Genomic DNA, 15,762 nt, shown 5'->3' with positions numbered 1-15,762 from the left:
ATGCAGCAGTAAAAATTCAAGCTTTTTTTAACAAAAAGTCTGTTTAGTTGTTTTTGCAGAATAATTAGAATGGTTGTATCCAAGTACCATCTTTAAATAAAAAAGGTTGTTTCCAAAGGACTGGATTTATATTAAATTCAGATGATTGGAGGACATAATTTTATCTGGTTTGATGTACAAAAAAATTCACTTCTGCACACTATAAACTGCTTCCAGTTCTGCCCTTGAAGACAGATGTGAACTTTCCACTTCATTACTTAGAGATGTTTTCTGAAGCGAGCTCCATAAATGGTTCATTTTACAAGCACACTGCATATTATTCCAGTGTCAAAGGCTTGAGAATTGATTACACGGACCATAATACAGATATGATAATTTTTGTTGTGTTTTAGGATGCAATGTGAATTCTCTGTGCCATACATCTGGAGTTATGATCTCTGTAATACACTCTTCATGCATTTATATCTGCAACTCTCTGTAACAGATGGTAACAAAAGCTCTTGCTGTCTGTGGTTATTTAAAATTTCTACCAAGTTATAGTATAATTGATTTTTTTTTATTCAGGCAGATACCTATTTTACCAAAAAAGGGTTTTTTTATTATTTTTTTTAATTGGCTCACATGCTATACATGATTGAAGAAAAAAGTTAGAATATAAATGAGAATTTCTAATGTAAACTATGTAGTTGCATAAAACTATAAGTAAATTTTTATTCCAAAGATGGAATAGAATTTTCTTCTCTTTAGAAGAAAAAACAAACCAATAGACCAAACATGGTTTTATAAATGACGAATTAAGGTAAGAGTAAACTAGCTGAGTTATTCAGGTACCACAAAGCCAAGAGCTAAACAATTATTTTGAATGTTTTTTACCAAAAGGCTGTTAGGTTGTATGTTTGGGTTTTTTTCTGGAAATTGTGATAATCTTTAAAAAATCAGAAGATTTAGAGATCATCGCAAAGTCCATTCCACAGGAGGGTTTTTTTTGGTACAGTGTAGTTATTTCATTGCTTTCAGACCATTCATTGTAGGAATATCCTGGGGAGAGTGGAGAGGTTATAAATAGCAAAGAAAACTCTGTGTCTGTCTCTGAAGAAGAAAAAAAATAACAATAAAAATAGATGTATCATTTTTCTCAGTATTTTTACATAGAACAATGGAGATGCTATCAGGGTAAGACTCTCAGTTTACTTTAATCACCGGAATTCCATTGGACAAATTTGGGCTGTTATACCCTACAGAACAAAGATGAACACGTTTTTTTCATTAACAAGCCTTTTCCAGAAAAAAAAAAAGCATGATTTTGACTTTTCATCAAACCACTGAGAGCTATTCACTTTTTTGTCATTTTTATGTCCAGATGTTTGTTCTTGACTTAATGGGGAACCTACAATTAAATTAATTAGAAGCTGACTTCAGTATCACTCTTTCTGGATGATTACATCATATTATGTTATCTATGATGCAAACAGGTTCTTTAGAAAAGTGTTTCAAGGGTTGAGCAAGCACTTCAAGATTAATTAAGACTTGAAAATTGACTTTTAATGAGAAAATAATATCAGTCTATTCTGAATAAAAGCAACACATTTGACAACATAAAACTTCAACTGAATGTTGCTCTTATTTGCAAGGTTTGGGGTTTTTTTTGCCATTTTGAGAATTTTAATGGGGGATAAAAAGATGGAATTCAGTCTAAGGTTTGAAGAATTAAAATTTTGATTGTTTTCTTGTGACAGATGTTAATAGTTTGGATGTAGAACTAAAGAGAACTGTTTACTTCTGAAAGGACAGATGGGTTCTTATTCATGGAGTAGAGAAAGCAGCTAACCTTAGAACCCAGTAACATTTTGTATTAAAAGTATTTTAAAATGTTTCTAAAACTTTTCTGCATTTTGCAATTTTTCTAAAAGTTTGCTAAGGACATTTTAGCATCAAATACCATTTAAAAACATGGTTGAAGACAGGCCATGCTTTCAAGATGAAAGATAACCTTCCCTGCAGTTTCTGCTGACATTGTAAGAATGACACAAATGTGATGTCAACCACAGGAATAAGGCTTGTCAAACCTGACTTGAGGTACAAAACTATTAAGTGTAAATACATAATGCATAACAATAATATTAATATTAATAATATTAATAATAATAACAACACAATGAATGTAAATAGAAAATCTGTGATTTCAAAGTAAATAGTGCCATATTTGTTATAATTTTTAGCATTATCATTGTAGAGTTTTGTGTAGTTTAAAACAGAAGCTATTTTAATTTCAAAGTGACTGCAATATTTGTTGCCAAAAGGGTCTTTGAGTATAATATTCATTTACATGGTGTAGGAAAGTGCTGAGCTTGTTTCACATGGATTTTGGTCTTGCATTACTTCCTTTAAAGTTTACATTTTTAAAATTTTATTATGATCCTTTAGAAAGACAAATATAATTAAAATTCATATTTGCACTAATTTTTTTGTATTTTTTTTTTTGCCGTCTAAGAGTCAACATGTACAAAAATTTCTACAGAGGGAATAATTGTTGGAACTTTGAAGATAGAGAAATCCTTCCCCATAAATTTGCATATCTTTCTAAGAAATGCTGAAAGGTTTGGAATAGAAAACTCTTGGTGAAACTAAATGGATTCTGGCATTAAAGGATCAAATCTTTTGAGAATAATGGCCCCTTCTGGCCATAAGTATCTGTTAATATATTGAGTGAGTTTATTTGGCTTCCTATAGTGAGCTGCATGCGTGTGTATGTGTGTGAACGTCTGTCTGTGTATCATTCATTTCTGTGTGTAAGATTATGGATTTGCCCTTGTCATGCAAAATTTAATATCTTACTTCAATTGTCTGAAGACGTGTGAGGGATCCCCTGTCTCTCATCAAGGGAAAATTCTGAATCATCTTAACTATATAAGTAGTTGTGTAATTACTATTAAAGCTGAGCTAATGTAGTTGCTTCAAGAGGATTCTTTTTCCTTCTGAAGACAGCAAAAGGTAGTGAAAGGGCAACTAAGGACTGCAGGGAGCTTCTTTTGCAGGCACTTCATTTTTTGCTATCTGTGTAGATTTTTTTTCCCCACTTTATAATCACTAAAGCAGTTCTGTCTGTGTTTTGAGACATATGAAAAACTAAGTTTTACAAGGGTAAAGCAAAAACAGATTAAGTAATTAATGCAGAATTCCAGGAGATTGGAAATGTTTGGTATTTTTATTTAGAAATAATTATGGATTTTTAATTAAAATTTATTCTGCCTTGAAGAAACAAATATTTAATCATAAAATACAGTTAATATTATTAAAAGTTCCATTTTGTAGATGGTATAGTTTGAGGATTTACCCTGACTACAAAACCTGGTCATGAGGTAAGAGCATGTGTCTATTACTTGCATTGCTAGTCCATTGGGAAATGGAGTATTCCTACCATAGTTCAACTCAATATTTTGGGGCATTGCCCTTATGTACTTCCAAGCAGCTATGAAAGATTTATTACCACTAATGAGACAGGAAATATAAGTTCCCTCATTTCAATGGTCTTTTTTTTTTTTTTCCCCTTAACAGTTAAAACCTGTCTTGTCCTCCTATCTTTAATATTTAAATTGAGAGTTAGCAGTACATTGGTTTGGGACAGACTTATATGAGTTTAGATTATTTGGTATTTTCTTTGCATAATTTTATTATGTCTCCTGAAAGTAAACTCAGGCTTATTATGCATGATTGCTGGAGTATATAGGATTTATTTGCGCTTTTCATTGCACCAAGAAAACATCTGTTTTAAGTCATACTATAGCATTACAGTATGTTATGCTTTTAAACAGATTGCAAGCATGTTTCTGTATGAAATATTTAGAAGAATTTTTAATGAATATTGGTCTGAAGTTTCCCAAGAAAAATGTTTTATTTTTAATTCTTTCTGTACATACTTGCCAAATTAGGGAGGTACGCAGCATGCTCCCCTTTTTTGAGTTACAATGTTTGACAGGATTATCTTGCTGACTAAATGGCATATTCGTTTTAAGACAACATTTCCAATATTTCCTATTGTGTAGCTTCACAAGGGCAGAATTGTAGGCAGGAAACTGCAAGGTCAAAACAATGAGTAGGACATTGTTGCCATGGAATTTTGATGCTGAAAAAATCTCCAGAGCAGTTAATTAGGGGTGAGATATTTTGCCAAGGCTAAGATGTTACACGACGCGCGCGCAGGTCGTGCCTGAGAGGTTACATTTTATAACACCATCAATCCAATCCCTGATGTGTCCACCCTGTGGCCTTTACTCTGGTCCGCCCCGGGTCCACCTCCTGAAAATGGGTCTGGGGTGTATTTCAGGACCCCCTATTCATCCCATCTTTGTCTTCATCAGAGCACAAAGGGTACATAGTTACCTAATTCTTGACCGTATTCTGCGGTTTAGGCCCTGATATGCTGTTCTGCCAACAATCTAGGCCTTGCCTTGACGAGAGACTAAACATCTCTGCTGTGTTCAGGAGTAGGATTGATATAGGGAGCATAGAATGGGGTAAGAGGGTTAAGGAATGTGTAAACAAGGACGCTAGGGAAAGGGACAAGGGACAAGGGACAAAGGAGGGAGGGGGGTTGCTGCTTTTAAAACCTACTTATAAAACTTACAAGTCTTACAAATATTAGAAAAACAAAAAACCATTAGGGGCTTAAGGCATCAACATATAGAAAAGATTATTGTTACTTAAAACATGTCACCACAGTCTTCCTGAGAGATAATCAGGATAAATCGCAAAGGAGGATGAAACCAAGAGACTAAAAAACTTGTTTTTCCCCTTTCACACCTGCACCTTGTCTCTCTCTTTGCTTTTCCCTAGACTTCAGATTGCATTGCCTCAAAGCTTGGGAATTAGCTCTTATCAGTGAAAGTGGCCACACCTAATGATAAAGTGTTATTCTGACCCATATGTTGCAAAAGCAGGCAGTGTTTTTGCAGGAGATGACAGGTGTGACTATTTCTGTGCTTCTGTGCTCTGCCATCTCTCCACGCTGCCCATGGCATGATCTTAAAGCAGGTTGCTCAGTAGGGTTCTCACTTCCTCCTTTAGGGTGTTTAGGAGAGATGTCCATTGGGAAGAACTAAAGAAGTTGCTGGAGGGTCTGTGGGCTTCTCAGCACGTACCATATTGCACAAAGTCATGGCCATTCTGCACGGGTGTAATATCTACTTCCTTTGTTTACTTTTTTATCTCTTTACTGATATGGCAGCTGCCAGTATATCAGCAAATGGTTACATACAAACTTCTTGCTGTATATGTAGCTAATAATGAATATAGTTTTCCAAAGCCAGGTGAGAGATTTTCCTTCCCTTTATGCTGGACCTTTTCTTCCCTTTTTGCTGGACCTATGGTTGCTTCCTTGAGAATAGCATGTTTCCTTCCCATTTTTTGGTCTGCTTGTTTCTTTCCCTTTCCCCTTCATTTTCAGGCACCTAAAGGATTCATATATCAGTCACATGACACTGAAAGCAAACATTATACATAAATCATTGCTAATAAACTGAAATGATAAAATAAACATAAGTGATGAATCACAGAAGCACAGAATCACAGAACATGCCAAGTTAAAGGGACCCACAAGAATCATCGAGTCCAACTCTTAGCCTTAACCCTGCACAGGAGGGGCTGCACTCCCCAAGAGTCACATCATGTACCTGAGAGTATCATTTAAACACTTCTTGAACTCTGTGAGGCTTAGTGCTGTGACCACTTCCCTGAGGAGCCTGTTCCAGTGTCCAGCCACCCTCTGGGTGAAGAACCTTTCCCTAATATCCAACCTAAACTTCCCCTGACAGAGCTTCAGGTCATTCCCTCGGGTCCTGTCACTGGTCACCACAGAATTGAGATCAATGCCTGCCCCTCTTCTTCCCTTCATGAGGAAGCTGTCAACTGCAATGAGGTCTCCCCTCAGTCTTAACCCCTCCAGGCTGAACAGACCAAGTGATCTCAACCACTCCTCACACAGCTTGCCCTCAAGGCCCTTCACCATCTTTGTTGCTCTTCTTTGGACATTCTCTAATAGCTTAATATATTTCTTACATTGTGGTGCCCAAAACTGCTGCAATACTCAAGGTGAGGCTGCTTCAGTGCTGAGCAGAGCGGGACAATCTCCTCCCTTACCTGGCTTGTGATGCTTTGCCTGATGCCCCCCTGGGCATGGTTGGCCCCCCTGGCTGCCAGGGCACTGCTGGCTCATATTCAACTTACCATCAACCAGGACCCCCAGGTCCCTTTCCCAGCACTGTCTTCCAGCATCCCATTCCCCTGTCTGTCTGTACATCCAGGGTTGCCCCATCCCAGGTGCAGGATCCGGCACTTCCTCTTGTTGAGCTTCCTATGATTGGTGATTGCCCAGTACTCTAATTTGTTGAGGTCTCTCTGCAGAGCCTCTCTGCCTTTGAGGAAGTCAGCTCCTCCCTGTTTTGTGTCATCTACAAACTTCCTTAGTATCCCTCCCAGTCCTGTGTCCAAGTCATTTATGAAGATGTTGAAGAGCACAGGGCCTGAGATGGAGCCGTGTGAAACCCCACTAGTGACAGGTCACCAGTCTGAAGAAACAGACATGCATGCTGTGGTTCTGACTAAAAACGTTCAAATAAGAAGAGATAAATTGAAAAAATGGAAGACAGTGGAAGTGTCTTCAAGTATTTAGAGCTTTTGAAAATCAGACCATTTATTTAAGGATCAGATTACAGATTTAGGTCCTTACTTCAGGCTGTTTTTTTAAGAAAGGTTTATCTTTGGAGCTTAGTGTAGGCTCTGTGCAAATCTCAAATTCATCCTTGAAGTGAGGAGCACAGTTGTGGAGCACAGTTGGCTGCTCCCTAATCAGCAATAGGTACAGTAATCAGACAACCAGTGGTGTTCATATCTGGAGATAACATCCCATAGCCTGATGACTGAATTTGAGTAGCCAGGTTCCTAACTTTAGCTCCTCAGTTAAGTATTTAAAATTTAGTTTAGATGACAGTGGATGGAGCTAGGAGTAAAAAAAACATCAGTTTTTAAAAATTTTTTCAGTATTTCAGTCTTTCTCCATAGTATTTCACTTAAAGTCTTGATCAGCCTCTTCCATTTATGTGAATTAGCATGCAGATCCCTCTTCATTAAAAGGACTATTGATGCATTAATAGATAAAATAGGGACAAAAGAGAGGCGTATTTCAAGCTGTCATACCCCAGAATTTTGTTTTTGCAAAGCATATTTGAGCTACACATTAGTTTTAGGATTATCTGATTTGCAAGAGCAAACAAAATGCAAAATGACTTTTCAGAGAAATTATATATATCAGTTGTCTCTGTATTTCTACTGGGAGTGACCAAAATAAAAAAAAGAATGGTTAAGCTGTTTATAAATATGATCCATAAAGGCTCAGATAAAAAGGTTGTATTTGTAGTTTATAATCAAATATATATTGTGAGATGTGATAAAAAAATGGATCTTCTTTTTACTACAGAATCTAGTTCCATAGCTAAGCCCTAGTTTTTGAACAAAACCTATTTTCTCTAGGCTGTTTGCAAAAGGTCAGCATTGAATACAGAAGTGAATAGACCACAAACTCTTCAGGGGATGGTATTGTTTGTTGTTTTAGTGCCATCCATGACACTAGACATTTTGTCAGTTCAGAACAAATAATAGCAAGGATGGGATGGGAATACTCACGTATTCTGCTGACCAGTTGTGTGGGGAATAATGATTCAGCTGCTAGAAGGCAAAGAAAACAGTTATTCTTTGAGATTGCTGTAATAAAGGATACAAAGGAGCATACCGAGGCTACTAAACATCTACATATAGCCAAGAAGGACTACAGTAGCCTAATATTTTTAAAGCTCAGACTAAACTAGTTTGTAAATTGCCATTTAATAAAACTGAATGTTTACTACAAAATTATGACTTCAGACTCTAACACAACCTTGGATTTATATGGTCTATATGATCTAAATGGAAGAACTATAATACTATCAAAGCAAGTTAAGAATAATGAAAATAGAGGTCATATACTGCTGTTAATTCATACACAACAGCATGGTCATTTGTCCTGTATGAAAGCAAGGTGAAATTGGTTTAATCATCTAATTGGGAATCTCCTTAAAAGAACCTGGGAAAAAGAATGTCATTGTAGCAATTGTCATATGACTCTGATTGTCAGATATACACTGAAATATGTTTATAATGTAAATATTATCTTCTTATCCTTCAAGTAAATTCTCTATCCTCAATGACCTTTTTTGAGTGAAATGAGATACCAAAATAATATTGAAACCATGCTGAGATGGACTTTGTAGATTAGAATACTGCTTAATGTGAAAATTGTGTTGTCATTGACGTGTAAGGACAGAAAGCTGATTTTCATGCATATTTTCTTGTAGAAGCCAATATTCAAGGTTTAAGAAACAAAAGGTTAGCCTTTGAATGATGCCTATATTCACTTTGTTGTTTTTCCCTTCATTGGTGTTGGTTTTACCATGGTAACAGAAGAAGTGGTCACCGGAGGTAGTGAAATGCTTGATGGGAATTTCTCTGTGTAAGAATGAGGAAGGCTTATTCCTTTGTTTTGGGCAACGGCACCCATACAGCTAAACCTACCAGTACAAAGGAGGACTTTTAATCATCTTGTTATAATTATGCATGAAAAAAAGCAACAAACATATTATAGTGCAGTTAGATGAAGAGTAAAAACAGAGTGATGTTCCCCTTCCTCAATAAAAAAGCAGTTATCTTTCAACAGTTTTGCTTCTTTCACATCTGTGATGATGTATATATACACTAGTGATACATTTTTGTGCATTGACAACATGATTCTAAGCCTCTAAGGGCCTTCGACAAAATAACTAGAGGAAATTAAATTATACACAGACACTATACACATAAAAATCCTATTACCTATTAAATTTAATTGCTAAAATAAAAATTCCCAAACAGAGCAGTTGCTGAAAATACACAAAATTTGAGCTTTTTCTGAAGGTGTTGAGATGTATCTTGAAGTAAGATAAGGGCATACCCATTTAAGAATTGTCATCACTTGAAGTAGGTCATCTTTGTGCTGTCATATTCTGTATTTCATCTGTTCATAATTGAGTGGAATATTCAGCAGTCCCAGTGCTATTAAAATTAAGGAACAGATAATTCCTGACACATGGGTGAAACACCAATTCCTCTGTGCTTTTTTGGTAGTCTGCTGCAGTATTTTCAACTCTCTTCCTTTATCAGTCGGTGTGTAAGAAAAAGAGATAGTTGAAAATAACATATTTCATAGTTATGATGGCTTAAAAGTAAACTTATCAATTAGTGACAATGAGATGCTGAGATAATTTGGTCTTTCTCAATCACATACTGAAAATCTTTACGTGAGAAAAGGTAAAAGATGGTAATTTTTTTGCATTGTTCAGATAACAATCTCATCATTGCAACTTTACTGAACAAAAAAGGCATTCTTAAGCTAAAAAGGTAATCCCTTCCTCCTTCTGTTGACAAACATCTTTATTCTGCAGGAAGTTTTTGCTGTTGTTTGTTATAAGTTGATGCTTTAAACTCACCTGAACCAGTTTTTGAAGATTTCTACAATCTCTCCTCCGTGGCTGAAAGATAGCTCGATGTTTAAAGTCAACTAAATTCTATGAATCTATTTAATGCTAATAGGATAATGCATTCTGCTCATGAGTACTATTACAGAAGTGTAGTTTGTAATACTGCTAGGATTTCATGAATCATTGAGTGACTTTGTTGGCAATCACATCATATATTGGAATCAAATGTGTTTCTCCGAACCACACTCCCATTGTATCATATTCCAAACTACAAATCACTAATGGAAAGGAAGGTCTTCTAATTTCAAGGCTAAATTTATCCATGGACAATTTATATCCATTTGGTTTGCAACCATTATGCCTTTCCTCCTGTATATGTCATATTTGTGGGATTCATTTCCTTAGGTTAAATTAGCTACATTTTTCTAACCTTTTCTCAAAAAATCAGCCATCTGACTAAGCATTTGTTTGCATTTTATTCTCCACTTGAAGTGAAATCTGAAAATAAGTTTAAGTTCCTAAGCGACCTTTTAGACAAAATTTATGTGTAAATTCAGGAGAATAAGCCTGGAAAAGTGCCTGTGACCTCCATGGACACTGTATCTACAAAAATCTTTCTGTGTTTTTTCTAATTCTGGATACCATAGAGGCTCCACTGTGGACCCTGTCTCTGCCAAACTGACTGCTTTTAGTCAGTTATGTCCTGTTTAACATTGTTTGGATAAAGAAAATGTGGGATTTCTGTATTTTATTTTTATATTTTTTTTTCTTCTGCCAGATCTACTGTCTGATTTGGTGGTCATGCTCTGTTCCTTAATCTATGTGACAGTGGTGGTAACTTTTTTATATGCAGATCTAGCAATTTAAATATTTCTCCTAAAGGCAGGAGATCTGAGTACTCAGAATGTGTGGGATTGGAATTTGTTGTTCAAACATCACAAAGAAATACTCAGACCAGCATGGAACATACCAGCGAACATTCGCTGTTGCTGCATTGCTATCATTCTCTTCTCTGTATTTTTCTTTTGACTTTGTACCTCTTCTTGTCAGTATATTTCTTCTTGAATTCTTTTCTCTGTGGCACTCTGTGGTTTTACTTTTTTTTGTTTGTTTTTTAGTTAAATTTTCTCACATCACCTGGCTTTCTCTAAAACACCATATCATATCTTAACAGACTTTTTCTCAATAAAACTGAGTTAAGATTGTCAACTGTGCTGCACCAACCCAGGCCCTGCATCAGACATCTGAACCTCTGGGCTGGGCGTTTCAAGAGTTCCTTCTCTCCTTTCTGTAACAAGCAGGATGGGGACCTGACAAGAGAAAGCATGACTCTGATTCTGGTCTTATGCTACAAAATATCTCTCCAGGGCAAGAGGATGTGAAAAAAAAAGCTTCCAAAGCCTTAAAAAATATCCACTTTAAAGTAACTAAAACATAAGAAAAGTAATTGAAATTTAAGCAGGATGTAGGGTAATTTCCCTCCACAGGAGATGTGTTTTCCCTAGCTAACACTTTCTTCACTCATCTCTGCTAATTTGATTAATCATTTTACAGTGGTAGTTCAGTTATTGCGCTGGAATCTAGGTATGCTCAATGTGAATTTTACCTGTAGAATAAATAATGTTATCCAAGAACAAAAATGCAGTGTTTATGTGATACAGTCTTCCTCCCGTAAACTCACGTTGCCTTTTAGTATTGGGCCTCTTTCTTAACTTCAAGGATCAGTTCAACTTTCTTGCAAAATATTTTCTAAAACTTTATAAACATGTGAATTGGACTAGCAGAGCTGTAGTTACTGGGAACACTTGTTCTAGTTATTAAATCAAGTGGATGAGTTAGATGTGGGTAAGATGTGGGTTGCTCACTTTTTGTGGATTATGTATATCTCATAACTGCTTGATTTGGCTTTCTTATGCTGATATACTTTAATGAATACTGTCAGACTATAATCATGCATTTCCACATCCAGTATGATGATTTCTAGTCTGTGTGCTCATTTCCTGTTGATGTTTGCTTGTGTTCAATCTCGCTATTATAAAAATTTGAGATTAAGCACACAGAGTGTATATCATATATTTAAGTCTGAAGCAATCCTAACTGCATTGTGGATATCTTTTTGTCAGCTCTGTTTTTCTATTATTTTGTTAAGGGGATTAGTCATGTCGGATCTCAGAAATATGCTGTACAAGCTTGTAACAATAAAAACAAAACCCAAATCAAATAAAAATAAATATTTAAGGTAAAACTGTCTTATAACCTTAGAACATCAGAGATATCTCACTTTTAAATGGGGGGGGGCTGTTTGTTTATTTGTTTTCTAAAAACATACTCAAATCAATGCCTAGTGAAAAACAAGATTGCAAACGTGAGTAACAAGAAAAATATTTTAATACGCTGCTTCTCCCCCATTTTGTTTATGAGGTAGTTAGGGAGACAAAAATATACTTTTCATAAATATATTCAGGGTTTTTTATAATTAGCACATGCTTTCTTATAAAGATTCTGATTTGCAATGTGATTATTATCACAGTGAAATCAGAAAGATATTAATTTTTCAGAGATCTATTTATTAGTGTTTTTTTCATTTCTATGTTGGTTTCACAATGTTGTTTTATTGAGAGCAGGGTGGAGGAAGAATTAGGAAGGGAAAAATATATAATCCAGCAATGACAAAGGAAGAGGTCGGTTGGTATCTAAATGAAACTAAAACATTTGCCTCCTGATGTAACTTAGACATGTTTAATGGAAGAAGCATTTGTTTTCACCTTCACAAATATATGAAGTACTTTGAGTTACTTTCAGTTAGAGAAAAACTCTTAATTTACCAAATAGCATTTCCCAAAAGTGCCAAAGAAGTTTATCAGCATACTGCAATACAAAATCCTTGACTGACAGGGAACTGGAATAGTTGGCCTATTACTATCAACTTAAAATTATCTAACATTGTGGTATTTAAATAAAAAAGGAAAGGAAGTGAAATGCCAGAGCTCTTGCATGATGACTGAAAAATAGTCATGCACAGTGAGTGTTAGATGTCTACCCTTTTCATAATAGCATTTGTTTATTAGGAAACTGAGTGAGGAGAACATTGTGGCACAGCTACTTTGTCCAGCAATATGAGGTTGTAGGGCTTGCTGAAAACATAGGGAGAGAGCCATGGGTTCAGAGTATTAAAGCACTAATATCACTTATAGTGCCAATCATAGTGTCTACTGCCAATTCAGGAACCAAAGCATGTGAAGAATTCTGTAAAGAACTAAGGAGATTTATCTGGTGAAGACTGCTGAAAGAAGATGATGCCCATTTCCCAAGTCCTAATAAATTTGGGTTGACAGCCTAACTGAAGAGATTGCCTTAGGAAAAAGCTTGCATTCAGGGCATGAGGTTAACTGAGGAAAAGACAAATCTAAAACTGAGGCATATGACTTAATGGTGCAAAATTTGATTTTACAGAGAACCATTCTGACAGAGAATCAGGAGCTAGAGGGCTGGTGCTATAAGAAGATTTTTGTAGACTCTTTTGTGATCAAATATCCACATGATTATAAAAAGCTTAGATTAGCTATTTGCCTTGCCTATGTAGCAACACTGAAAAATAAAGTGGTAAATCTATGGAGATATAGTAAAAGATCAAGAGAACCATGGCAAGGTTCATTAAATCACTGGATATCTGACAATTCCAGGTTGTTTCACTACCATCATTTTCATCAGTACGACAGAGAAGCCATCACACTTTTTTTCCTCATGCTAATTGTCATTATTTTCATTTTTAAGGGACTTGTTGTACCATGTGCTCAGTACAAAGCATAGTCCTTGAGCTGAAGAAATTTACTCCAGGAAATAGACACTGAACAGGGACAGTGAGCAAAGGAAACAGTAACTGGGTAACTGTTATGGTTTTAAAACACTTAATACTGTTATTAAAATTGCTAAAGTTACTGTAGAAAGTTCAGAGAACTGAGTCTGTGAAGGATTCAAATGAGGGAAAGGGAAGTGACTTGATGAATCTGAGAGGGAGCAAGTGTATGAGCAGTGAGTGGGCTGCAGCTGAGAGGTACTAAATGGGATCTCCATAACCAACACAGCTAGGAGAAAAGCCAAATGTAGATGTAGAGCTAAATGTAGAGAGAAAAGAAACAAACATAAAGCCCCTACAAACTGGGTATGGGTATATTACGTGGAAATAAAAATAAAATAGGTCAAACAAATGACACTGTGAAAAGAACACGGGCATTTAAAGTATGAAGTATCACGTTCTTTAAGAATATCTATATAACAGTGATCTTTTGAACCATGGATTATTTCATGGCAGAAGAATCACTTCATTATGTTTTTATGTAATTAAAGATGTTTAAGGGTAGATTCTGAGAAGCTTAATGCATATAAGTACTGTCTTATTCCCACGCCCTGTGCTGACAGAGGCTATCCTAGCACAAATAAAAATGGCATTATTTCTGCTTATGTTGTGAAATGAGAATTTTTTTCAGGCTGAATGGAGAAGTCAGAATCTGCCCCCTTTTTAGTAGGTTTAAAAGCTTTCAGGTCCTCCAATAAATTAAAAAAAAATAAAAAATAAAAAATGAATGATAATTATCTAGTCAAATTTGTGTATTGGTCTTCACAAACTTTATGAGAAAAGAATCAAAACTGTTATGAAATTATATCTTTTTCCTGTAGTCTATTTATGCTAAATGTTATCTAGTATATTTAGTGAATTGCAGACTCCTAATAATAATATCATGATTCTCTGCAGGCAAATTTGTTTCCTTGAGCATTGCTTCTATTTTAAGCTTAGGAAAAACAGTACACAACATACTTATGGCTTCCAATATTGTTTTCTGGGAAAAGAGAGGAAACTATAGTAAGAATTCCAGATAAAACCATCTAACAGAAATATTTGCAAGACAACTAAGTTATATTTTAGACATTCATTAAAAAAAAAGTTACTTTTATTTTTATTTATTAATTAGTGCTTCCCAGACAAACAATGTGTAGTTGGAACACCTTAAGTCCTATGGAGAAGGATAATCTTTCCTCAAGGATTATGTTTTAATGCTTTTTTCAACAGAAAAATTAAACCTAAATTATATTTAATAGTCTGACACAGAGCCACATTCAGTTTAGAGTTGCAAAAGGTATAGTAACTGTCAGGAGAGACAGCTGATTCAGCTGCATAAACTGCATTTATTGGGAAAATAATTCCAAATACTATTAATAAATCTTTTTTGTGTCAATTTCTAGGACTCATTAATTTGGTCTTTTCTATAAAAATAGAATAATAAATATACAAGACAATTGTTAGATGACCTGAATTATAACACATGCATTCTTCTGCATTTCTTGTCCCTGAAACAAATAATTTTATACATTAAATAGCCTCTCCTTACTTGCATTTCAATAAAATTAGCCCTTATGATCTTTTCTTACTTAATTTTTTATCACTTCATCTGTGATTCTTTGCATTTGTATTTCACTTATTAGCTTATTCAGCTATTTTTTAATCTAAATTTTAATGTTCAGCACACGCCTCTTATCAAGAGTGAAGCTCATTTTGCACTACTGAAGTAGACCTTCATTATCTATTCTAGTATTCACAAGAGTCTGGCCTGTTTTTTTTTTCCCTTTCCTTTCGGTGCCTTTCTATGTTTAAAGTTTTCTTTTGCTATTTTAAAGGAACTATACACAAAATCCCACTGGAAACAGTCTGATTACTGCTCTCATGTAGTAGCTAGGCAACTGGCAACAAGATCTTTTGCACAGATAGAAGCATTTGCCCTTTTTCTGATTTTCTGGGAAGAAGAGTAAAAGGAGCCAGTGTGCAGCAGGGATTTAGCAGTAAAGTGAGCAGACAGGTGATCTTCCTTTTGAGTTACAGCCATACTACATTTATACGCTGCACTGATATCTATACACAAAGTCAAGAGGGGAAGGTGGTTTCTGAAGAGAAACACAAAGAGCCATGAGTCCCAGTTGGTCCACTTTTACTCACATTTGCAAATTCAGATGAACCTACTGATGGATTATAGAGGCTTTAGAAAACAATAAATGTTAGAAATGTATAAGCAAACTTTGTACATACAGGGCATCATTTCTTTGGAAAAATGTCATTGCTGTTAGTTTTCACAGTGTCTTTTTATATTTGTTCAACTTGGCTGTCTGGAACTTGACATGCTCCATTTCTGTTAGAAAGGTGTTATGGATCTTCCTGCAAGAGTAGGAA

At 35.4% G+C, this 15,762-nt stretch overlaps 1 protein-coding gene across 1 annotated transcript in view; it reads left to right on the top strand.

Annotated features, from left to right (window-relative positions):
* Window positions 1–15,762, top strand: part of LOC108493831 (protein piccolo-like) — a gene marked incomplete at its 3' end in the record, with an annotated part of 160,942 nt that overhangs the window by 130,812 nt on the left and 14,368 nt on the right.

This window comes from Lepidothrix coronata, unplaced genomic scaffold (genome assembly GCF_001604755.1).
Source record: "Lepidothrix coronata isolate B3197 unplaced genomic scaffold, Lepidothrix_coronata-1.0 Scaffold20, whole genome shotgun sequence".
NCBI classification, from domain to species: Eukaryota; Metazoa; Chordata; class Aves; order Passeriformes; family Pipridae; genus Lepidothrix; species Lepidothrix coronata.
Note: the sequence above shows the minus strand (reverse complement) of the source record. Positions and strands in the feature narration are given on the sequence as shown.